Source organism: Schistocerca piceifrons, chromosome 6 (assembly GCF_021461385.2).
Source record: "Schistocerca piceifrons isolate TAMUIC-IGC-003096 chromosome 6, iqSchPice1.1, whole genome shotgun sequence".
NCBI classification, from domain to species: domain Eukaryota; kingdom Metazoa; phylum Arthropoda; class Insecta; order Orthoptera; family Acrididae; genus Schistocerca; species Schistocerca piceifrons.
The window spans coordinates 205820005-205846785 of NC_060143.1; the positions used below are offsets into that span (position 1 = coordinate 205820005).

Here is a 26781-nt window from a genome sequence, read left to right on the forward strand (position 1 = left end):
TGACCACATTTATACGAACGCCTTTATCAGGCCAGGAGGCAGATCTCACTCACTTACCAGTGGTACAAATTAGGTGCGTCGATAAGAGATTCCTATCATATGACACACCTATTACCACTAATGCCGTGTGTGACACACCAGACGTGTTTTCCGGCGGAGGATTTGGTTAACTTGTCGCCTTGTCATCAAATGTTTGCGGTTCCCACTCGAAAGGCACTTTCTTTCGTCTGTTAATAGAGTAGTCGTGCAGATCAGCTGTTATTATAGGTACCTACCTTACACCTCGCTGTCGCAAACGGACGTTAGACACATACACAAATTTAAATAAAGCGAACAGCGAAAAACAAGGCACAAGTGAGGTTCGAATATGGGTCGCCCACGTGGTAGCCCAACATTGTAACCAGTTAACCACGATTCCATTTCTGTCCTGTGCTGCTCTGTATTGTACTTCTTGTTTCTGGACCATTCACTGTCTCTATTTTGCTTTTTCTTTTTTCACAGTCCAGTAAACCTTCTTTCTGTGTCCATGTTTGATCTATGTTCAGTTCAAATGGTTCAAATGGCTCTGAGAACTATGGGACTTAACTGCTGAGGTCATCATCCCCTAGAACTTAGAACTACTTAAACCTAAGTAACCTAAGGACAGCACACATCCATGCCCGAGGCAGGATTCGAACCTGCGACCGTAGCGGTCGCGCGGTTCCAGACTGAAGCGCCTAGAACCGCTCGGCCACTCCGGCCGTCTATGTTCAGTTTCTGATGAGCTATCCACTGGGCCACGTTACCACTAAATCTAAGGGGGGGGGGGGGGTATGATGGGCAGTTTCCCTTGTTAACCATAAACTAAGCTTATTGTAAGCCCTGCAAACCAACAAACACCCGGCCCACTATCCTGATTTAGTGTTAAATGACCAAACACAACTCAGTACTTCCCTCTTCTGAACTTCACGTTACCCGTACAGTTAACCGCATGCTTCCCTCACTGTCTCTTTCCATTCCTCCATTTTCCTGTGCACTGCCGAAAAAAAATGTACACCCTTTTAGAGGTTTCCAGTCCACTCAAGATTTATTGTTGCAACAGTGCAAATGGATTACATGAAATGACTACATTTGCTGATCAGTGGCAGACAGACGCTTCTCAGATCCCAGGTACCGACTCATCCTGAAACACCTATACTGGTACGTGGTGTAGCCTCCACAAGCTGCAGTGCAGGCGCTGACTGGCGTCCAGTCGATCGTGCAGATGGCGGACACTGTGCTGGGATACGTCATGCCGCGCCAGCTCCACCTGTTCTCGTAGTTCTGTAAGACTTGTTGGTTGACGAGTCACTTCACGCCCCATCACATTCCACACGTGCTCGATTGGAGGTCCTGTTGAAACACCACATCGCCTTCCTGTTGCAAGAATGGCAGAAGAATGGGTCTAACAACATTCTACACGTACTCATTGCTGGTTGGAATCCCCTCCAAAAACACCAAAGGTGAGCGAGAGTTGTAGCTTATCGCACTACAGACCATAAGGCCTGTGGTGCGGCCAGTGTGTCTTGGATGAATGCACTCTACGAGACGGCGCTCACCAGGTCTACGTCGAACGCGGAAACTATCGTCATTTGCACATAGGCAGAATCTGCTTTCCTTGCTGAAGACCGTGGCGCGCCATTCCATCTCACAAGTGATCTTCTGATGGTGCCACTCGAGCCTTGCACGTCGACGCTGTGGCGTGAGTGAAAGACGGGCTAGAGGTGTGTGTGCCCATTGTCCCAATGCTAATAACCATTTCGCAGCAGTTCATGTTGATACATCTGGACTCATAAGCCCTCTTATCCGTGCTGTGATAGCTGTACGATCTGCCACTGCTGCCCTTACAATATGACGATCTTGGCGGCGTCTGTGCATCGTGAACGTTCAAAACCTCGTCTACGGGTGAGAGAATGTTCACGTGACCACTAACACCAGCATCGTTGCACATATGACGCAGCATGTCCAACTTGACTGGCAGTTCTCCGTAAAGACCATCCCGTCACTCGGACAGTCACAGTTTGACTCCTTTCAAACTCACTCAGTTGGCTGTAAGAAGCACGAGTGCATCTCTGTGGCATGGTTGCCTGATGTATCACATGTCTGCACCACACTGAGCCTTCTGGCTGTGAGCATTATCTATTAAAGGGTAGACACAGATGGCACTCTGGTAGATATGCCACTACGCGCCCTGTTGGTGGAACCCATTATCAGTACATCAACTATATGCTGTCATCAGATCAAAATCGACGTGGTCTTTCCAGGTGTGCTAATTTATTTTCCGAAAGCGAATTTATTTATTTTGTTGTGATTGCCTACGTACTCCATATATTTTGTTAGTACAATGGCCAGTTGTATTTTTTACTCTATCTCTGTATCAATTTCAACTATGTAATACCTCTCCAAATTATTGTTTAGTACTCTTGCCAGCTAACAATTTTATTTTGTTGGGATTGTTAATTTAAATGAAACTGTTATGTAGACACTGTATTTTGAGTTTGGTGTTAATGTTTTCTCTGCTTTATTCTCTTTATGTTTATTTACAGTTCAACTTTAATTTTTTTATTGCGTTAGAGCTCCACTATCAGAGGTGACATTTAATATGCGTCTGTGCCTCACTCTAGATGAATGACATCTTTTCCAATGTTGTTTACAAATATTGTAACTTCTCTGACGACGATAATAAGTCAGTTTGATGATTCTTGCAAGCCGAAGCCAGTTAATTCATTAAAACTAATCCTATGGAACATACAGACTATTGGATTTTTCATTTATAATAGAGTATAGATCAAGATGTCTGAGTTAATTATGCGCTCAGTTATAAAAATCCCATTTCTTTAAAAAAGTATTAGATAAACTGATGAGCCAAAATATTATGACCACCTGTTTAATAACATGTTTGTCCGTGTGTGGAACGAAATACATCACTGATTCTGCGTATCGGGGATCCGAAAATTTGTTAGTTGATTTGTGGAGGTATGTGGCATTAGATGTCTACGCACAGCTCATGTAATTCGTATAAATGATGGGCCGCTGATTTGCCTACAAGGTGATGGCGTCCGTACGGTTTATTTCGGGCGAATTTGGTCGCCGAGACATCAACTTCAGTTCACTACAAGGCCCGTAAAACCACTGTAGCACGGTTCTGGCTGACAGACAGTTATACTACTGAAAGATGACATCGCCGTCGGGGAAAACATCGAGCATGAAGCGACGCAGGTGGTATAGGCGCCGACTACGGGTGTGTACGGTCGCTCAAGCAAACCCCAAAACTTGAGTGGTTATGCACAGCAAAATCGAGACACGTTCATAAGCTCTGTCGACCTGGAAAAAGCGTTCAGCAATGTAAAATGGTGCAAGATGTTCGAAATTCTGAGAAAAATGGGGATAAGCTATACGGGGAAACGGGTAATATACAATATGTACAAGAGCCAAAGGGAATAATAATAGTGGACGATCAAGAACGAGATGCTCGGATTTAAAAGGGTGTCTTTCGCCGCTACTGTTCAATCTGCACATCGAAGAAGCAATGATCGAAATACAAGTTCAGGAGTGGAATTAAAATTAGAGGTGAAAAAGTATATGAGTGATACGATTCGCTGATGACATTGCTGTCATCAGTGAAAATGAAGACGAATTACATGATCTGCTGAATGGAATGAAAAGTCCAATGAAAACAGAATATGGATTGAGAGTAAATCGAAGAACAACGAAAGCAATGAGAAGTACGGTAAATGAGAACAGCGAGAAACTTAACATCAGCATTGATGGTCACGAAGTAGATGGAGTTAAGGAATTTACTACCTAGGGAGCAAAATAACCCATGACGGACGGAGCAAGGAGGACATCAAAAGCGGAGTAGCACTGGCAAAAAAGCATTCCTGGCCAAGAGAAGTCTGCTAGGGTCAAACACAGGCCTTAATTTGAGGAAGAAATTTCTAAGAATGTAAGTTTGGAGCATAGCGTTGTGTGGTGGTGAAACATGGAGTGGGAAAATAGGAACAGAAGAGAATCGAAGCATTTGAGATATGGTGCTATACACAAATGTTGAAAACTAGGTGGACTGAGAAGGTAAGGAATTAGGAGGTTCTGCACGGAATCGGAGAGGAAATAAATATGTGGAAAACTCTGACATGGAAAAGAGACAGGATGATAGAACATCCGTTAAGTCATCGGGGAATGACTTTCGTGGTTCTAGAAGGAGCTGTAGAGTGCAAAAACTGTAGAGGAAGACAGAGACTGGAACACATCCAGCAAATAGTTGAGGACGTTGGTTGCAAGTGCTACTCTGAGAGAAAAGATTGGGACAGGGTAGAAATTCTTGGCGGGCCGCATCAAACCAGTCGGAAGATTGGTGACTCACAAAAAAAGTGCGCTGCATACCTCATCGAAAAAATAATAATAATAATAAACGTTTTAGTAGTACCCAACCGGCACTATGAAGGTTTGCTTTTTGACCGCAATTAAAATCGACTCACTCATCGTATTGATGGGCGGCTGGCTCTTGTAATACATTGCTGTATAAAGGTTATCTTAAAACAAACGGCCAATTGAATTCGTAGAAATTGAGAGTTTTCTAAAAAGACCGAATATTAAAGGACTGCCGCTTGTTAAGCCAATAATGTAAACGGAAGACGGTAACCTTTAGTTATTATCATTGTACTAAATAACTAGAAATGAAGCCGGTTAGGTACGATACAATGAAAACGTTTATACAACGAAATACGAATTTAATTAGTGGTTTCTTTTAAGATAACCGTTTGACACAACCACATACGTTACTACTGAGACGACAGACCTGCTACGAAAAGTGCCCCATCCCTCCTGGCTGAAACATTCAGTAAATAGTCAGCACTTACAATAACTTGGCGAAGTTCTTTGTGCTTTTATTGGCAGCTCTACAACTGTCACGAAACGCAACATCCAGCGAGAGATGTTTTTTCTGGTGAAATCATGTTGGATATAGTGTAACTTATACTAAATTTGAATTTCCAGACTTAAATAATTGAACGAACAAGTCTGTCAGAAGTCAGAATGTGTAGACCGCTAGACGTTAGTTTGTTTTCTGTTTGACCTGTGTCACCCGTGCTTGAAGTTGTACTATGTCTTCATGTCTTGTGTGTCAAAATCGTTAAAATGGGTAAGCATATAGCGAGATACAACAGGACGTCGACTGATAACCGTGGTGGCTAAGGTGATAGTGGTATCGAATCGACAGCGTGTAGCAGTAAAAGTGATCCATCTTCGGCAGCTTGTGACAATGAAATCCCTGTTTCTATTTCTGGTAGTTCCACGAAGAATGATGCCGGTACTGAGAGTGGCAGTCACAGGGCCGCAGGGGCAGAACTTTTCTAAAACGTTGGGTAAGAACATATACATGGATTCAGTATGACGAAAAAGATGACAGATTTTATTGTTTCTTTTGTAAGTCTATGTGTGAAAACAAGAAATTGCCTCAAAAAACTGTTACTGCGAACAAGGATTCCTATAATGCATTCGTTAAGTACGGCCTTGAGAACTGGTCCGTTGCTCTAAGACGGCTCAAATCTCATGCAAAAAGTTATTTGAATATGTGTTCAGTCAGTACAAATAATTCTATGAAAAAAGGAGTAATTATTCTGTCCTCAGTTACTCATTCTAAAGCAAAAGAAATGCAGGCTGCTACTGTTTTACTTCGATATTATTCTCGGTTTGCCAAGGATTGGCCTTACGTTGTCATATTGACGAGTCTTCTAGTTTTTTTAGTCTTCTGAAATTACGTTCTGAGGATGTACCCGAATTGAAACAATAGCTTAATCAGACTGGCGGATGTCTCATCACATAATTAACGAAATTATAACATTGACAAGCATGTCTCTTCAGAGAATTTTGATTCAGCAAATAAAAGAAAATGATCTATCTGCATTAATGTTGGATGAGACATCCGATATATCAGTTAAAGAGCAGATGTCTGTTTTCGTACTGTTGACCAAAATTTTGCTGTTCCTGAATTGTCTTGTGTTTTTTATGAGCTCCCTTTAACTGATTCAGATACTCTGTGAAAATCTGTGAAGGATAGATTATTAAGATACTTTGTTTCTGCGAAAAATTATCTTGGGAAATGCTATGACGGTGCAACAAATGTTAGCGGTTGTCTGCAAAGATTATAGTCACGTATAAAAGATACTGAACCCAGGGCTATTTACATTCACTGCTTGGCTCATTGCCTAAATTTAGTTTTTCAAGACGTATATAATAACAAGTTAATAACATTCCAGTATAAGATGTATTCTGTCAATTCTCAAATGTTTGATTTCATTTATTCGTGGTTCACACAAAAGGCTAGGAAAATTCGGAATTCTTGAACAATTGCTTTCAGATTCTCATGACAGTGAAGCAGAGCAAGATTTAAGACCGTTCTGTCTAACAAGATGGTATTGTGTATTCCGTACTGTCTCTCTGTTGTACATAGATTATAATTATAAAGTTCTTTTGCAATTTCTTAATGATACGCAAGATGGAAGAAATTATGCTAGTGCAAAAGCTAAAAGTTTTCTAAAATGTCAGTAAAAATTTAAAACTCTGTTTCATATCAATATGGTAATTTTTGTTTTCCAAAGAATAGAAAAACTTAACGCAGTGATTCAAAAAGTTTCATTGAATTGCCGCCTGGCTAGTAATTTTGTAGATGCTGTTTCGTCTTCAGTAGAAGGATTCAGAAATACTACACATTTTTTATCACTTTCGGAACATACTAAAGAAAAGTGTGATGCACTGCAATTAAGTCTCCCCCTGTTTCACGCCCTGAAAATTGCCATTAAAACTAGGAGGTGGTGACAAGCATAATTCATCAGGTATTCAAGAAAAGTTGTTATGTTTTTTCGAGGTAGTGGACCAAGCAGCAAGCAGCTTTAAAAGCAGATTTCCGCCCGAAACAATGTCACACATTGTCAAAATAGAACAGTTTTCATTAGGCAAAGAAAATAGTAGTTACGCTACTTCTTTTTACGGTGACGATTTCGATTGTGTGAGACTGACCCTTCATAGAGATATTTTGCTGGATGTGGTAAAACAGTATAATGTTACACTAGATATCTTTGAAAGCGTAGCGCAATATTTGAGTGGGACAAAGGATGGCAAGTGAATAGCTCTGAAGAACATGACACCAGAGTATATAAAATAATTGCGACTTCTTTTAACTATACCTTTATCCAGAACGTTCGTTTTCTGCACTTCGAAAACTGAGAACTTAAATCAGAGCCACCATGAACCAAGACCGGTTAAATCATGTAATCATGTGGCATTATTGAACATCCGTTCCGATCTCGCAAGGGAAGTGATCCTAGAACCTCTAATCAACGAATTCATCAGCAAAACAGCGGAGCACGTTATTAGGAGAGTGGAGACGTTTCTAACGAAATTTTGATATCAAATTAATTATGCAAATTAATTAATTGATCATTTAATTACCCCCAGTTGATGTCATGAGTTTTCCCAGCCGGTACGTGGGTCTCGCCCCCTCCTCCTCCTCCCGTCCCCTCCTCCCTCCCCCCACCTGTCCTTTCGGAGGGAATTTCGAATTTTGGTGAGAATTTCAGGGCAGACAGTAGGAGGTGTCTGTTGCAAATCCCGACGTCAAACCGAGACACACACACGGTCGGTGAAAAGGAATGGCTGTGGGCGCGCGAAGTCAGTCTCCTGAACGGTGGACTGACCGGCCATTTCAGAAACATGAACAGCTCCAGCACAGGCGATAGTCTCTATGAGTTTTGAAATGCATCTTCAGTCCATCACGCTTCATCATCATTTGCTGAAAAGTATTCCTCCTATGCTCGTCCATTATCACCTCCTTCCATTCCACATGTAGGGTGCTACAGACTCAGTCGTATGCTTACAGGTACAGTAATACACTTACAAAACTCCTCTCTATCGAACACCAACATCTCCTCAGCTGAACACATTTCCTGCCAAAAATAAAGATAGTACCTTCCACTCCAGCCTTTTCCCCACTAATTCACAAGTGGAAAAGAGAGATTTATTTCGATTTGTAGGGTAGGCATCATCCGATATAGAGTTACTATTTATTTTGAGTATGTCTGCTATTAGTTTCGAGTGGCATTGTGAACCTTTTCCCAGCAGGATAACACCCTTGTACGACACTGTCAATTTTTGAGCTGTATGGGGATTTTAGGCGCTCCTTGTGTAGTACTATGCTAATTAGGCCCAATCTTTATGATTAGTTATGTAATTAGGACTGATCTTTACTTCAGTTTGCCAGTCAAAATAAAGTACATTATTCTAACGTTTCTCTTCTGCAGCTGGACAGACACTGACCCTTTACCTAAGTTGGCAGGGGGAGGGTGCATTTGGGTTTTCCATCCAGAAGGACCAAGGTTCAAGTCGCAGAAAGGGCACCCGTCATTTTGAATTTACCGCCAATTCCCCGGTGGTGCGAGGTAAGTGGCGCTGGGACGTCAGCAGCTTGGGAACGACGAAACTCCCGCCATTTTGAAATTCCAACTTTTTCTTTTGAAATTCCAACTTTTTTCAAATTCCAGCAAAAATTGGAAATTCCAGTAGGGCAGGTGGTGGGAGGAGAGGGGTGGTGGAGGGCGCTGAGCCTACGCACTGGCTGGGGAAACCCATGATGTCAACAAGGGGTAATCAATCGACCAATTAATTAATTTGATATCAAAATTTCGCTAGAAATGGCTCTACTCTCGACTCACGTCCAGTCTCTCCACATTTAGGTGAGTGATCATGTGATTTAAGTTATTTTGTAGCTTTAGATTTATTAGAATTATGTAGGGAGTAATTATAAGATTTTAAGTATAACATACCCCAACATTTTCAAAAATCGGTGCATGAGGCAGGTGGTTCGCAGCTGTCAGCGTGTCTTCTATTACTCCTACAGGCGCCATGCAAGCGCAGGAGAATGTCCCCCATAGCTCCCACCAGCCTGCTTCCGTGGCGCGCTGCACGTATTGATGATGGCGTTTGTGGAGACGTCCATCGACTTAGTGTAGCAAAAATGTGATTCACTCAAAGAGCCGAGACCTTTCCACTGACGAACGGTCGATTCCAGATTGTTCCGTGCCCACCGCAATCATAATTGACGATGTCGTTGGGTAAACATGTGAATACATAGTGGTGATTGCTCGGGGACTCGACGTTCAGCGACGTACGATGAACGGTGTGCTCCGAATCACTTGTGCGCACACCAGCATTGTTCTCTTTCGGCAGAGATGCCAGAAATCACCATCTATTCTACTTTACAGAGCAGACAAGCCACCGAACCCCACGTTCTGTGAAGAGTCGTGGACGTCCAACCATTTAGCACCTGTGGTAGGTTCACTGCCCTTCTTCCTCTTTCCGTAGATACTCACGACACTAGCACGTGAACATTCGACCAGCTTTCGCCGTTTTCGAGATACTCGGGGCAGGCACTGCGTGACGTCACTTATCTCAATGGATTTTCCCTTTGGCAGCCCATCATATCTTCGCTAGGGTGACCCCCTGTCCGTGTCTGCTCTGCCGGCCGGAGTAGCCGTGCGGTTCTAGGCGCTGCAGTCGGAGCCGAGCGACCGCTATGGTCGCAGGTTCGAATCCTGCCTCGGGCATGGATGTGCGCGATGTCCTTAGTTTAGTTATGTTTAATTAGTTCTAAGTTCTAGGCGACTGATGACCTCAGAAGTTAAGTCCCATAGTGCTCAGAGCCATTTCACATCCGACCAGGTCTTCTGGGTGCTCGCACTAGTGCGTAGTGCTCAGAGCCATTTGAACCCAAGGCGTGTCTGCTCTGTTTACGTACTTTTGTTACCGCTTCATGTGCCCGCAACGCCACGAGGCGGCATCCAACGTAGACGTGGGCAGTGCTCATAATGTCTTGCCTGGTCAGTGTATATACCCTTTTTGTTCCATTTGTAATCAGTGAGGAGCCCCTCAAGGGTGTAGGACAAGTCATAAAACAAGAATACATGATACATATGTACAAAAAAAAGATATATGCTATTATCTGTTTCACATATCCTGAGTGAAACAGTCTTCACACATTTGGAATTAGGCCTAAAACTGAAACATTTTCATGTAGGAGGTAATAACAGACTTGTCACAAAACATCTAAAAGTACAATACACAGCGTTGCGTACGATAATTCTTAATCGTTGTGACGCGTCATCAAACAGAAACACAGTTGGAAGGTTGTTTATAGTGATCATACTACTGCATTGCACATGTTCGGAAGTAAAATTTTGTGTAATACTCACGTTATTCGGTATTATTAACGATTTTCACAGTAAAAGGTTCTACTGAGAAATTTGACAGTGGAGTAGGAGCTAGCCACCAGTAACGCCTTAGCGGGAGCGTTAAACTTTCTATCGATGCTGAAATGTTATTCAAAATATTTGCTTCTGACCAATGGACACTTTTATGGACCAAAGTAAATGACTTTAAGTCTTTGTGAAGATTATTCTTATTTTTAGTATTGACTCCATGATCTGAGTTGCTGATTGGTGAAGAAGACACTTTCGTTGTGACAATTTTCAATAGGGAATTAATATAATAGGGGTCAGATCTCAACGGCAGCGAGGGCGAAGAAGATGGACTTCGGTACGGCGGAGGTGGCGGAAGAGGCAGCCTCTTGTCCAAGGCCAAAATGGACAGAGGGCACGACGGTTCAACATGTTGGTGGCGGCACCACAACAGCGTCTGTTCCACATGTTAGTGGCGGCTGAATAAATAATATTCCAGCCTAACAACCTGGTCTTTCTTTGGGAATTCAGGGATGACCTTGGATTCCCTGCTCTTTACAATTTACAGCTTCAAGTCGCAATATTGAAAGTTCGCACGATGGATGCTCTACCCCAGGTGGTAACTCGGATGAGGAATCCACCATTACATTATGTAATGCAATGGGACCTAGGATTCTGGGGAGTCCCAACTTTTGCGATGAAGAAAAGATGAAATATATAGCCTTCCAAGTTTCAGTTCGAGAAGAAGTACTACTTTGGAACCTTAAATGTAAATTCTCTTCTGAAAACTGGGAAACTAAAGGAATTAGAATTATTTCTGCTGAAAAACGATATACAGATCATAGCAGTTCAGGAAACACGACTCTTAGATGAGGATGTAGCTGATACACAACATTATAGAATTTATAAAGGGAAACCAGCAGTGAGAATAACGGAAAACATGCCGATGTTTGGAACAGCATTTTATGTAAACAAAAAAATCGTAGATAGTGTAACAGAATTTAGATCGAATTCAGAACGGATATCCATGTTAACAATGAAGTGCAAGAATAAAAGTTACACCCTCATAAACTGTCATGCACCTATAAATGCAGACAACAGAAGAAATCTGGAGAAAGTAAATAAATTCTGGGATCTTTTAGAATCTGAAATTTTCTATCATACCGAAAAAGAACGTTAAAATACTTCTTGGTGACTTCAATGCGCAAATTGAGAGGGAAAAGAAATTTAGAACTATTGTAGGTGAATCAAGAACAAACAGAAATGGTGAAAGACTGATCAACGTGTGTAAAATTTTCCAGTTAAAACTCATGTCCACACATTTCGCAAACTGCCAAGAAAAGCCAAAACCTGGAGACATCCAAATCCAAACCTAGGCGGATTTGAACTGGATGATGTAGCCATATCTAAAAGGTACATCACGGAAATTACGAATGTTAAAATAGTCAGAAATGGGGAATTTGATTCAGATCATTATCTCTCTAAGATTAAAATAAAATGTCTCCCATCTAAACCAAAAAAGGCAGCCAAGAAAGTGATCAGATACAACACCACTACAGCTAGTATTACAAAAGAAAATATAGAAATATTTTGAGAAGAAATTGAGACAAGTAAAGAAGGTGATTGGCGTGAATTCCTGATGAAAATAACTCAAGCAGCAGAGAAAACTTTAGGATTAGCTAAGAGTAAGACATGGTGGAATGAGGAGTGTGAAGAAGCACTAGTACAAAGAGCTCAAAAATGGAGATGTTCGAAATAGAGGAAGACCTTGAACAATTCAGACAACAAAGAAAAAAAACATCAAAAATAATCCGGAAAATCAAAAGGAACTTTGAAAATAGTCAGCTTATTGAAATAGAAGAAAGTTTCACCAAAAATAATTCTAGAAATTTTTTCCAAACCTTTAAACACATACTTAAAGGATATCAGGCACCAAGTATTTGTTTCAAAGATGAAAATGGCAAAACAGGATTAAATAATAAAGAAAATTATGAAATTTTAGCAATTTTTTTTGAAAAGTTGTTAAACTGTCCAGTTCCAACAGATAAATTAGAATTTCCAGTGACACCTCAAAATCTAGAGGAAGATTTCCCGCCAACAGAGCTAGAAATTCATGAAGCCATCAAAACACTCAAAAACAATTAAGCAAGTGGTGAAGACTCCATTACAGCAGAATTATTGAAGTGGTCAGAAACAAAAATCATAAAGGGTCTACAGCTGCTTTTTGAGAACATTTGGAAAACTGGAAAGATTCCAGTTGAATAGAAAACAGCATTAATCCACCCGCTACATAAAAAGGGAGACAAACAAAATGTCAGTAATTACAGAGGAGTGTCACTTCTGCCAGTGGCATACAAAATATTATGAAAAATTCTCCTCAACAGAGTGGTAGATACTTTAGACAAGCAACTAGGTGAATATCAGGGTGGTTTTCAAAAGGGAAGATCCTGTGCAGAACATATTTTTAACTTAAAGTCAATAATTCGCCATAGAATGTTAACCAGCAAACCAATACTGTGTCATTTATAGATTTCAAGAAAGCATTTGATTTTATAGACAGAGAAACGATAGATAAGGTCATTAGAGAATTTGGTGTTAAATCAAAGCTAGCAAACATAATTCGTGAAACACTAACAGGTACAGTATCTAAAGTCAGATTTATGGGAGAAGTAGCTCAGCCTTTTGAAATAAAAACTGGTGTTAGACAAGGTGATGGTTTATCACCTTTACTGTTTAACTGTGTTCTAGAAAAAATTGTAAGGATCTGGAAATCGGAGCTAAAAATTCACAAAATTGAACCAATAACTCTGGGAAGGAAAACAAATGGAATTAAGGTAAACTGCTTGGATTTTGCAGATGATTTCGCAATACTTTCAGAAAACCTGACACAAGCAGTTACTCAAATAAACATTCTGGAAAAATTAGCAAACAGAACTGGTCTCAAAATTTCAGCTGAAAAAACAAAATTCATGACAAATATAAAAAATGCCCCAAAATACATGGAAACAGAAATAGGTAAAATAGAGCGAGTAAATAAATTTAAATATCTTGGAGAAACTATACAACAGAATGGATTAGAAAAATCTGCAATAGACGTAAGAATTAACAAAATGGTAGCCTGTCTGCGCGTCCTCTGTTTTGACTGTTCAGACAATAATTTTGCTGCTTTTAGAGATGAACAGTGTTTGCAACATAGCCCTCCGACGAGTACGTACTCCCATTGAACAGCTTCAGCCATTTGAACAGGGTCGCATTGTGGGCCTCCGAGAAGCTAGATAGCTGTATCGAAGGATTGCTGCGTATGTTGGGCACAGTGTACTGGCGGCGTGTCGCTGCTTTCAGCTGAGGTCTGTGGAACATTCGTACACCTGCATACCAGGTTCTGGACGTCTGCGTACTACAGACCTACAAGATCGACGCATTGTGCGACCAGCGGTGGCCGACCGAACATCATCCAGCGGAGAAATCTGGACACATATTGCATCAATTTTTGTGGCGTAGAAAGACAGCCACGCCACTGAAGTAGCCGAAAGGCACGCGTTTAGCAGGCAAGAGATAGGTCTGTAACAGGATACGTAATGAATGCTATAAAGAAAAGTACGTAGCTTCTGGAATACTTAACTTTAATCCATCCTTGGTACATCGCTATTGACGATATAAGTGAGACTCCATAGATACATGCAATGTTACTAATGGCGCCTTGCTAGGTCGTAGCCATGGACTTAGCTGAAGGCTATTCTAACTATCTGCTCAGCAAAGGAGCGAGGCTTCGTCAGTGTAGTCGCTAGCAAAGTCGTCCGTACAACTGGGGCGAGTGCTAGTCCGTATCTCGAGACCTGCCTTGTGGTGGCGCTCGGTCTGCGATCACACAGTGGCGACACGCGGGTCCGACATGTACTAATAGACCGCGGCCGATTTAAAACTACCACCTAGCAAGTGTGGTGTCTGGCGGTGACACCACATCAATTATGTTACTGGGAACCTTCACCTTGCAGCAGAATTAAGATCACGTGTCCCTCTGGTGTCATGGCACCGTCAAGCATGGCTACTAAGGTGTCGTCAAAGCATCGGCTGGAGAGCCGAATGGTGCTTGTTATCTTCAGTGATAAAAGTAGGTTCTGTTTGTACGCGGATGGTGGACATAAATGTGTGGTGTAAACCTGATGAACTGCCTGTTCCAGAGTGGATTCGCCCACACCACACAGATCCCATCCCAGCCTTCACGGCATATGTGGGCAATGAGAGAGACGTGCAGGAGTGTGGGCAGAGCCGAGCGGCCGAGAGCAGCTGACGTCTGTCTTACAGTTTGTGCTCCGAACACTAGATGGCGATGAGCGCAGTCAAGGTGCAAGCATAGCCACAGAAATGTATCTGCCTGAGAATACAGGGTGGTCCATTGATCGTGACCAGGCCAAATATCTCAGGAAATAAGCGTCAAACGAAAAAACTACAAAGAACGAAACTTGTCTAGCTTGAAGGGGGAAACCAGATGGCGCCATAGGTCAAACGGATATCAACTGCGTTATTTTTAAAAATAGGAACCCCCATTTTTTATTACATATTCGTGTAGTACGTAAAGAGAAATAAATGTTTTAGTTGAACCACTTTTTTCGCTTTATGATAGATGGCGCTGTAATAGTTACAAACAAATGGCTCACAATTTTAGACGAACAGTTGGTAACAGGTAGGTTTTTTAAATTAAAATACAGAACGTGTGTACGTTTGAACATTTTATTTCGGTTGTTTCAATGTGATACATGTACCTTTGTGAACATATCATTTCTGAGAACACATACTGATGCTCAAAATGATGTCCGTCAATCTCATTGCATTTGGCAATACGTGTAACGACATTCCTCTCAACAGCGAGTAGTTCGCCTTCCGTAATGTTTGCACATGCATTGACAATGCGCTGACGCATGTTGTCAGGCGTTGTCGGTGGATCACGATGGCAAATATCCTTCAACTTTCCCCACAGGAAGAAATCCGAGGACGTCAGATCAAGTAAACGTGCGGGTCATGGTATGGTGCTTCGACGACCAATCCACCTGTCATGAAATATGCTATTCAATACCGCTTCAGCCGCACGCGAGCTATGTGCCGGACATCCATCATGTTGGAAGTACATCGCCATTCTGTCATGCTGTGAAACCTCTTGTAGTAACATCGGTAGAACATTACGCAGGAAATCAGCATACATTGCGCCATTTACACTGCCATCGATACAATAGGGGCCAATTATCCTTCCTCCCATAATGCCGCACCATACATTAACCCGCCAAGGTCGCTGATGTTCCACTTGTCGCAGCCATCGTGGATTTTCCGTTGCCCAATAGTGCATATTATGCTGGTTCATATTACCGCTTGTTGGTGAATGACGCTTCGTCGCTAAATAGAACGCGTGCAAAAAATCTGTCATCGGCCCGTAATTTCTCTTGTGCCCAGTGGAGAACTGTACACGATGTTCAAAGTCGTCGCCATGCAATTCCTGGTGCTTAGAAATATGGTACGGGTGCAATCGATGTTGATGTAGCAGTCTCAACACTGACATTTTTGAGATTCCCGATTCTCGCGCAATTTGTCTGCTACTGATGTGCGGATTAGCTGCGACAGCAGCTAAAACTCCTACTCGGGCATCATCATTTGTTGCAGGCTGTGGTTGACGTTTCACACGTGGTTGAACACTTCCCGTTTCCTTAAATAACGTAACTATCTGGCGAACGCTCCGGACACTTGGATGATGTCGTCCAGGATACGGAGCAGCCTACATAGCACACGCCAGTTGGGCATTTTGATCACAACAGCCATACATCAACACGATATCGACCTTTTCGCAGTTGGTAAACGGTTCATTTTAACAGGGTAATGTATCACGAAACAAATACCGTCCGCACTGGCGGAATGTTACGTGATACCACGTACTTATACGTTTGCGACTAATACAGCGCCATCTATCACAAAGCGAAAAAAGTGGTCCAACTAAAACATTCATATTTCTTTACGTACTACACGAATATGTAATAAAAATGGGGGTTCCTATTTAAAAAAACGCAATTGATATCCGTTTGACCTATGGCAGCGCCATCTAGCGGACCAACCATAGCGCTATCTGGTTTCACCCTTCAAGCTGGACTAGTTTCATTCTTTATCATTTTCTTGTTTGACGCTTATTTCGTGTGTTGTTAGTTGAGATGCCTAGTCAAAGCAGTGCGGAATAGCAGCCTTCTACATTGAAGCGCCAACGTAAGTGGTATAAGCACGCGTATTTAAATACAGAGATACGTAAACAGGCAGAATACGGCGCTGAGGTCGGCGACGGCTATATAAGACAACAAGAGTCTGGCGCAGTGTTAGAACGGTTACTGCAACTGCAATGGCAGGTTATCAGGATTTAAATAAGTTTGAATGTTGTGTTATAATCGGCGCATGAGCGACGGGACACAGCATCTCCGAAGTAGCGATGAAGTGGGGATTATCCCTTACGACCATTTCACGAGTGTACCGCGAATATCAGGAATCTGATAAAACATCGAATCTCCGGCATCACTGCTACCGGGAAAAGATCCTGCAAGAACGGGACCAACGACGACCGAAGAGAATAGTTCAGCGTGACAGAACTGCAACCCTTCCACAAATTGCTGCACATTTCAATGCTAAGCCATCAACAAGAGTCAGCGTGCGAACCTTTCAAAGAAACATCACCGATATGGGACTTCAGACCCGAAGGCCCACTCGTGTACCCTTGATCACTGGACGACACAAGGCTTTACGTCGAGCCTGGTCCCGCCAACACCGAGATTGGACTGTTGATGACTGGAAACATGTTGCCTAGTAGGACGAGCCTCGTTTCAAATTGTATCGAGCGGATGGACGTGTACGGGTATGGAGACAACCTCATGAATCCATGGCCCCTGCATGTGAGCAAGGGACTGTTGAAGATGGTGGAGGCTCAGTAAAGGTGTGGGGCGTGTGCAATTGGAGTGATGCGCGACCACTGATACGTCTAGATACGATTCTGACATGTGACACGTACGTAAGCAACCTGTCTGATTACCTGCTTACATTCGTGTCCTACCGAGCGAGGTGGTGCAGTGGTTAGCACACTGGACTCGCATTCGGGAGGACGACGGTTCAATCCCGTCTCCGGCCATCCTGATTTAGGTTTTCCGTGATTTCCCTAAATCGTTTCAGGCGAATGCCGAGATGGTTCCTTTGAAAGGGCACGGCCGATTTCCTTCCCAATCCTTCCCTAACCCGAGCTTGCGCTCCGTCTCTAATGACCTCGTTGTCGACGGGACGTTAAACACTAACCACCACCACCACCATTCGTGTCCACTGGGCGTTCCGACGGACTTGGACAATTCCAGCAGGACAATGCGACAGCCCACACGTCCAGAACTGCTACAGAGTGGCTCCAGGAACACTCTTCTGAGTTTAAACACTTCCGCTGGCCACCATACTTCCCAGATGTGAACATTATTGAACATATCTGGGATGCCTTGCAACATGCTGTTTAGAAGAGATCTCCACCCCCTCGCTCTCTCACGGATTTATGTACAGCCCTGCAGGACTCATGGTGTCAGTTACCTCCAGCACTACTTCAGACGTTAGTCGAGTCTATGCCACGTCATGTTGCGGCACTTCTGCGTGATTGCGGGGGCCCTACACGATATTAGGCAGGTGTTCCAGTTTCTTTGGCTCTTCACTGTATTTTAGAGTTCAACTCTACTTGGGAGTGGGATTACTTGTTCACCGAAAGCGAAGGAGGAGCAGACTGTTTGGTATGTGGCAAAATATTAGGCATAAAAAAGTACAATCTAAACGTCACTGTAGAACACATCACTTCAACCAGTATCGAAGTTTAGAGGGTGAAATACGACGTAATCTTCTTAAGAATCTACGCGAGGAAGGAACTAAAGTAGAGGTATGTATTACATACTTACATACGATATAACTAAATTACGGTGCCTAATAAACCAAAGTTTCCTTTCAAATGACACATCCGTTAATTCGTTACACAGCCATGTAAAGCCTCCTTTTCCGATGCAGCTGTTCGTGCTAGTTACAGAATAGCTTTGCTGATCGCCCGTTATTCAAATTGTTCAAATGGCTCTGAGCACTATGGGACTTAATTTCTGAGGTCATCAGTCCCCTAGAACTTAGAACTACTTAAACCTAACTAACCTAAAGACATCACACACATCCATACCCGAGGCAGGATTCGAACCTGCGACCGTAGCGGTCGCGCGGTTCTAGACTGTAGCGCCTAGAACCGCTCGGCCATTCCGGCCGGCGCCGGTTACTCCCAACAATTTTGTGACTGCGAATTTGTGAAGCAAAGTTCAGAAGTCGTAGCAGACGAACTGTGTCCACAATTATCACGTTTTTTCGCAATTTTGAATCTGCCGCAGCGCACTATAGCTCTTCGTATCGCACATTTGTCGGGTGATATTGTGAAACAATTAATGGATGTCATTTGAACGTCTTGGAGTTTTGTATTGAATTAGATGAGAGTACTGACTTATCGGACACGTCCCAGATGGCAATATTTATTAGAGGTGTTGATACAAACTTAGTAGTAAGGGAGTAACTCCTTGATTTATGTCCTCTCAAGGACACCACGACAGGTGATGACATATTGCAGTGCGTGGAAGGTGTATTTATCAGGTTTGGTCTACCGTGGTGAAAGCTCGTTTCAATTGCCACTGATGGAGCACGCTGCGTGGTCGGATGTAGAGCAGGGCTTATAGATCGCCTGAGAAGCAAACCACTGTAACATGAAGTGAGGTTTATACCCTTTCTTTGTTTGATTCATAAACATAACGTGTGCACAATAAACGTCACAATGGCAAATTTAATGATTGTAGTGCTGAGAACAGCCGGCCGGAGTGGCCGAGCGGTTCTAGGCGCTACAATCTGGAACCGCGCGACCGCTACGGTCGCATGTTCGAATCCTGCCCTGGGCATAGATGTGTGTGATGTCCTTAGGTTAGTTAGGTTTAAGTAGTTCTAAGTTCTAGGGGACTGATGACCTCAGATGTTAAGTCCCATAGAGCTCAGAGCCATTTGAACCATTTTTTGCTGAAAACAGTTAATTTTATAAAGAGTCATGGACTGAACTATAGTGAACTTAAAGCTCTACTGAACGATAGTGGGTGTGAATTAGATGATAATGCGTGCTTTTGTAAAGTCGGCTCGGAAGAGGTAAAAGTTTTGAATCGGTTTTTTGATTTGTTGAATGATAAAGTTTGATTCATGGAAATGAAGGGGCCTCCCGTCCATGAATTCACTGGTCCTAAATGGATTAATGATTTAACATTCCTCGCCGACATCACATACCACATGAATAAACTTAATCTTAAGTTGCAGGGAAGCATCATATTTATTACTCATTTTGCAGGCGGTATTACTGCTTTCAAGCAAATGTTAGAGCTTTGGCAGCGTGAGATGTTGAAAAGCTAATTAACCCACTTTTCCAAATGGTCAATGCGGAAATCCAGTTTAACTCAAGGTCAATTGCAGACATTTGCAGGTACTCTTGCGAATCTTGTGTAGGAATTTTCCATTCGATTTAGAGATCTCGCCGATTTATCGATGGATCTGAAAGTGTTTGCTGCGTCGTTTTCAACTACTAGAATAACTGATGACGTTCCGCCTGCTCTACAGTGCGAAAGTTGCTCGCAGTTCGATGTGATAGTGAACTGGAGGTTAAATATCAATCACACAAAAGCTATAACATTTTTATGAACGTTTTCGCAAACAGATTTGCCAAATATGCAAAAAATGGTTGCCAAACTGCTATCGATGTTCGGCTCAACATATCTGTGGGAAAAACTGTTGTCTCTAATGAAGCTAAATCTCTAACTGACACACATCTCACTACAGTTCTGCGAATTGCAAATGCGAGATCGATCGCACCAAATGTAACTCGTCTTCTTTAGCGAAGAGAGTTGCACACCTCCACATCATTTGCTGAATGGCGTTTCAGATCTATAAGGACACATAACCCTATGGTGAATTATACTTATTCTTTTATTTATTTCTTTGCTTAACAGAGAGTTAGTTTGTCGTTCATTGGTTATACTGTGTTCTAAATAAGATTTTACGTTGGCCTACTGTATTTCATGACTGTAGGTAGTAGTCAAGGTCACAAGTTTACTTCTGGTTCGATAAGCGTCCCTTCTCCAGTTGTTACGACAAGCTGTGCAAGCAGCTACAGTGGAAACCCTGCTCTTTTTCCTGCCTGGGCTGGAGCGCTGCTCATTGAGCCGATTTGTGCCCGCCTCTCCTTTATGGTACGTGTGCGGGAGGGTGTCGGTGGGGGGAGGGGGGGAAGAAAGCAAACAGTTACAATTCGTGGTCATGTCTCGTTTTTCTGCAGGGTAAAGTTAGTTAGTTTGTTAGTTGGTTGCGTGTTCCATTGATCAATCGTACGGTACGGTAGCCGTTATGATGTGGAACGTGTCAAGTCCACAAGAAATGCACATATGAAACAAGGTTTTTTAATACATACATGTATTACAATACAGAGTTAAAGATTAATATTTCTATTATTTACCCCATTCCCTTAAATGGCACAAAATGCATATACTATATTTATAGATTTATTAATCTATGGTATAGAAGGAGTTGACAAGGAGATATGACTTCAGTTTATTTTTGAAGCTATTACTGCTGTCTGTCAAGACATTTTATTTCATCTGGTAATTTGTCGAAAATTTTTATAGCAGCATATTTTACCCCTTTCTGTGCCAAAGATAGGTTGAGCAAAGGATAGTGTAAGTCTTTCTTTCTTTCTGGTATTATAATCATGAATGTCATTGTTGTTTTTAAAGTGGTCCATGTTGTTGAGAACAAATTTCACTAGTGAGTAAAAGTATTGTGAGGCTCTTGTAAGAATTCCCAATCTTTAAAAAAGATGCCTACAAAATGTGCGACTATGAACCCCGCACATTATTGTAACCACTTTCGTTTGAGTAGTGAATACTTTTTGTCTAAATGTTGAGTTATCCCAAAATATTATTCCGTATGACATCAGAGAGTGAAAGTATGCAAAGTATGTTAGCTCCCTAATTTCTATATTCTCAAAATTCGTCCACAAAATTCGCAATTATTCTGATGGAAAAGTTTCTGAACCTAGTCGCTTTAGAAGATCCAAAATATGAATTTTCCAATTACACTACTGGCCATTAAAATTGCTGCGCCAAGAAGAAATGCAGATGATAAACGGGTATTCATTGGAGAAATATATTATACTAGAACTGACATGTGATTACATTTTCACGCAATTTGGATGCATAGATCCTGAGAAATCAGTACCCAGAACAATCACCTCTGGCCGTAATAACGGCCTTGATACGCCTGGGCATTGCGCCAAACAGAGCGTGGATGGCGTGTACAGGCACAGCTGCCCACGCAGCTTCAACACGATACAATAATTCATCAAGAGTAGTCACTGGCGTTTTGTGACGAGCCAGTTGCATAGTGACGAGCCAGTTGCTCGGCCACCATTGACCAGACGTTTTCAATTGGTGGGAGATCTGGAGAATGTGCTGGCCAGGGCAGTAGTCGAACATGTTCTGTATCCAGAAAGGCCCGTACAGGACCTGCAACATGCGGTTGCGCATTATCCTGCTGGAATACAGGGTTTCGCAGGGCTCGAGTGAAGGGCAAAGCCACGGGACGTAACACACCTGAAATGTAACGTCTACTGTTCAAAGTGCCGTCAGTGCGAACAAGAGGTGACCGAGACGTGTAACCAATGGCACCCCATGCCATCACGCCGGGTGATACGCCAGTATGGCGATGACGAATACACGCTTCCAATGTGCGTTCACCGCGATGTCGTCAAACACGGATGTGACCATCATGATGCTGTAAACAGAACCTGGATTCATCTGAAAAAATGACGTTTTGCCATTCGTGCACCCAGGTTCGTTGTTGAGTACACCATCGCAGGCGCTCCTGTCTGTGATACAGCGTCAAGGGTAACCGCAGCCATGGTCTCCGAGCTGATAGTCCCTGGTGCTGCAACGTCGTCGAACTGTTCGTGCAGATGGTTGTTGTCTTGCAAACGTCCCCATCTGTTGACTCAGGGCTGCACGATCCGTTACAGCCATGCGGATAAGATGCCTGTCATCTCGACTGCTAGTGATACGAGGCCGTTGGGATCCAGCACGGCGGTTCCGTATTACCCTCCTGAACCCGCCGATTCAATATTCTGCTAACAGTCATTGGATCTTGACCAACGCGAGCAGCAATGTCACGATACGATAAACCGCAATCGCGATAGGCTACAATCCGACGTTTATCAAAGTCGGAAACGTGATTCATCTCCTTACACGAAGCATCACAACAACGTTTCACCAGGCGACGCCGGTCAACTGCTGTTTGTGTATGAGAAATCGGTTGGATACTTTCGTCATGTCATCCCTTTGTAGGTGTCGCCACCGGCGCCAACCATGTGTGAATGCTCTGAAAAGCTAATCATTTGCATATCACAGCATCTTCTTCCTGTCGGTTAAATTTCGCGTCTATAGCACCTCATCTTCGTGGTGTAGCAATTTTAATGGCCATTAGTGTAATATTCTAATCTATATGTACCCCCAAAAACTTAGTACGCTCCACCCTGTCTACTGATTTCTGTTGATGTGCTGTATTTATTGAAGGCACTGTACTTTTTGCAGCAGAAAACTGAATGTACTGTGTTTTTCAACGTTTGGAGCAAGCCCATTTGCAGAAAACCAATTTATGGCTTTTCTAAAGACCTTATTTGTATCATTTTAAATTGAAGTTTCATTTACTGGATTAATAATGATGCTTGTAGCATCAGCAAACAGTGTCAGTTCAGCTTCCTGTTTCACATAGGAAGTAACTAGTGCCCGTTACATTTCAAACGTTGTTATCCCCGTGCTATTGCCATTTCGTCGACTGGAAGATCCCGTGCTTCTTCATCAGGACACTGCGCGTCCACATACGGCTGCCCTTACCAGATGATCACCAGATATCTCATCAGTTTTCACTTATGGCACATGATGATGCGGAAGCTTCCTCGTGCTCGAGGGCCAGCGAGAATCATTGCCGAATTGCAACAAAAGGCGGGACGTGATTGGGGGCAATCTATCACAGGATGTCATTCGGCACCTCTATGATCGTTTACATGTGAGAATACGAGCCTGCGTTGCCTCCAGACGGTGGTACAATGTGTGATAAAACGACTGTGTGGGCATTCTTTACTGTGACTCGCGTGTTTCATTTGGTCTGAATTCGTTATCCTACACTCCTAAAATGATGAACTAACTACCAGTCACATTATTTGTCAACAAAATAAACTAGTTCCTAAGGCTGCTGCTGCCCGGCTGTGTATGTGGCTGTCGGGCTCAATAAACACTAAGGAGAAATATCTCAGCCCAACAATTACAAACAACTTCAGTAATATATGTACTGTCCACCGCAAAAACTTTAAAATCAAATAATTCTATTGGATGTGATAAAATATCTACAAAGTTAATTAAAGGTCGTTTTTCTGATTTTAGTAACGTATTAAGTTATCTGGATAACCAATCTTTTATCGCTAAAACATATTAGCGACTTGCTGAATTATGCTGTAGGTAAGCTTGCGTATAAGAAAAGAGATAAACAAATTCCAGTAAACTTCTCTCCAATTCCACTTAAGCCAGCGTTGTCTAAAAGTTTAGAGAAAGGAATATAAAAGCGGCTGCTTAACCATCTGACTACAAATGGTATACTGTTGAAGTCACAGTTTGGATTTCTAATGGGTGCCGATTTCAGGAGGCTATCTTAATATACCTCGGGACTATACTTAATTCATTAGATAATAAATTACAAGCTATTGGTATATTCTGCGATCTGTGAACGGCTTTTGACTGTGTAAATTAAAATGTACTATAAAATAATTTAGAATATTACGGTTGAACAGGAACCGTCGCAAAATCGTTCAAGTTTTATATCTGTGACAAAAAACAAAATATGGAGTCAATACGATGTATGGCATTATTTTCTATATGTGCATCTTGGACAGGGGACATCGGCTGGTTAAGTAATAGTCAATGTCAGTGAAATTCTCCAACAGCCGTGTAACTTAAGATATTATTCTATTTTATTTTGAAGGCTACCAGTTTCGGCATTCCACTATGCCATCTTCAAGCCCTTGCATAGCAAAAGAGTATACATGTAGTGTATATCAGAGCGTACAAGGCAAGTTTACAGAAAGTGAAGGGTAACCATAAAAGCACTTAAAGCTACAAAATGACAGTAGTGGCGTCAAACCAAATCTCAGTGTACATCCAGCACAATAGATTAAAACATGTGTAGAGATGTAATCTGTTATCGCACGTTTCACTTCATTGAAGATGTAGGTGGTAGCAGTTCTTATTTAGTTCCTATGCAAGCTTTGTTTATACGTACTTGTGGTCACAGGAAAGTAGATGATTATGAGGCTGTATATTTTTGGTGTAAAGGACGTGTTTGTTGTGAAGCACAATAACTAAAACATGTGTACATATTTGTTAGTCACAGAACTATTTAACACCACAGATTTACAAGAGAACATGCAAAAAGTTAAAAAAATCAGAACTAGACAGTATACAATCAGGAACTCCGTGGAAACAAAGTTTGTCTTTATTAAAAAAAAAATCCTGTATAATTCTTATAGATGAAGAAACCACTTGTATATATAGGACCTATCTTCATTTAAAGTAATCTGTGAAGTACAATACTATGTATATTTGCGGCCTAGGTTCTACCACAACTGGTGATATAATTACTTGATTCAGCATTTAAAAAAAAAAAAAAAAAAAAAAAAAAAAAAAAAAAAAAAAAAAAAAACAGCTTGACGCAAAACCCATCAGCAGTCGACGTATTAAGAGAAAAACAGCATGCAAAGAGCACGCTAAGAATATTCACGAACACGTTGTGGACCTAGGTTATACAGCAAATCGAAATAAAAAGATAAGATTTGGTTTACTGTATACCACGTAACATTACCACAGTGAAACAAACCATCAAGGATCTCAAATCCTACTTAACCAAGGGCACTCCTCCAAGTTCTTAGCCGACAATGTCATACTATTTCCGTAGGAATGTAAGGCAATACCGTAACGACCTATCTATAGATGACGAACCCATATGAATGAGACGTAGCAAGTTGTGTCGCGATAGGTAACGTGGGTACGGAAAAAGATAAAAGGTAAGTGCGTGTAAGATGAAGTCCACAAAGTGAGTAACGTATTTGCGCGCCAAAGGGGCACCTACTGTGCGCGAAAAAGAGTTTGTTAACTGGAACCATGTTATAAAGTACTCGTTGGGTGAATAATACTACTCAAAGCACAGCCAGTAACGGAGTAGCCCAAGGCAATGAAAGAAAGTGTTAGTGCCAGTCCAGATATGTGTCTCAAGCAGATAATGTCCCACGACGGTAGCCCATAAACTCACAAATTTTATAACTAACGTCAGGTCAACATCAAACTCCATGAACACCAAAACGCGTATCTAGCATTCCCCCTAACCTGTATGGAGAAGTGAGGACACTTTAAATGAAGATAGGTTCTCATACATATTAGGGGTTTCCTCACCTATAAGAATTACACAAATTTTTGTTTCGTTAAAAAAAAAAAAAGGCAGAGAAACTTTGTTTCCACGGAGCTCCTGATTGTATAACGTCTAGTTCTGAACTTCTTAATGTTTTTGCATGTTCTTTTGTAAATCTGTGGTGTTAAATAGTTAATAAAATTTACCTGAGAGCCCGCAGCCCACCGAACGTTGGTTAGCCTGAGGAAGCACGCTTCTGACGTTTGAGCTAAGTACAGCCATTGATATGGTACACACGTACCGTTTATTTTACATTTTATGCGAGTCTTTTGCCCTTTTGGGCGTTCTGTATTAATGTTGGACCATGCCTCTTTAGGCAGTTTGTAATTTTAATGTGTTCCGAAGAAGCCGTGGTTATCCGCGCCGAAACCTAGGTCAACATCCGGTTTATATTTGCAATCGAGGCGGATTCTTTATAATCTTTAAATAGTTTTATCACTGACAAATACGTACACATGCTTTAGTCCTTTGTGCTGGATGTACACAGAGATTTGGTTCAACGCTTCTGATCGCTGATGACCGTGACAGATGAATGACTAACACTACAGTCCCTCAGTAAGCACATACTTGTATTATACCGTGGTGCCACAGAACACAGCCCTAAAGGGAGTTCCACTTTTTCCCCGGCAATGTGTATCCAGTAACAGCTGCGAAATTCTTGCTAAAAAGTTTTGTAACACTGCACACACCTGTTACAAATCTATCAAGCATGCTGTACACTACCTACTCCTTTTCATTCCTGGTTGTACTAGTGTCCTTCACTGTCGTGATCATGGCAAACTGGTGTGGTCCAGACTGTCGTACAGTGGCGGCTATTGTGTAGGATCACAACAGCACGTGAATACCCTAGCTTTTGACGCCTTGCAGATTTATTGGTTATTTTTCTTTGAATACTGTTAAACGTTTGTAGATGCGGCAATCTGAA

The 26781-nt window shown here is 42.1% G+C and overlaps 1 protein-coding gene and 1 non-coding gene across 2 annotated transcripts in view; both read left to right on the forward strand.

The window, feature by feature from the left end:
- Positions 1 to 26781, forward strand: part of LOC124802937 — a 581822-nt gene that overhangs the window by 48501 nt on the left and 506540 nt on the right. The gene's annotated exons all lie outside the window — the stretch shown is intronic.
- On the forward strand, positions 17325 to 17397 carry Trnaa-cgc. Its single transcript has one exon. It is a non-coding gene; the product is annotated as a tRNA-Ala (tRNA).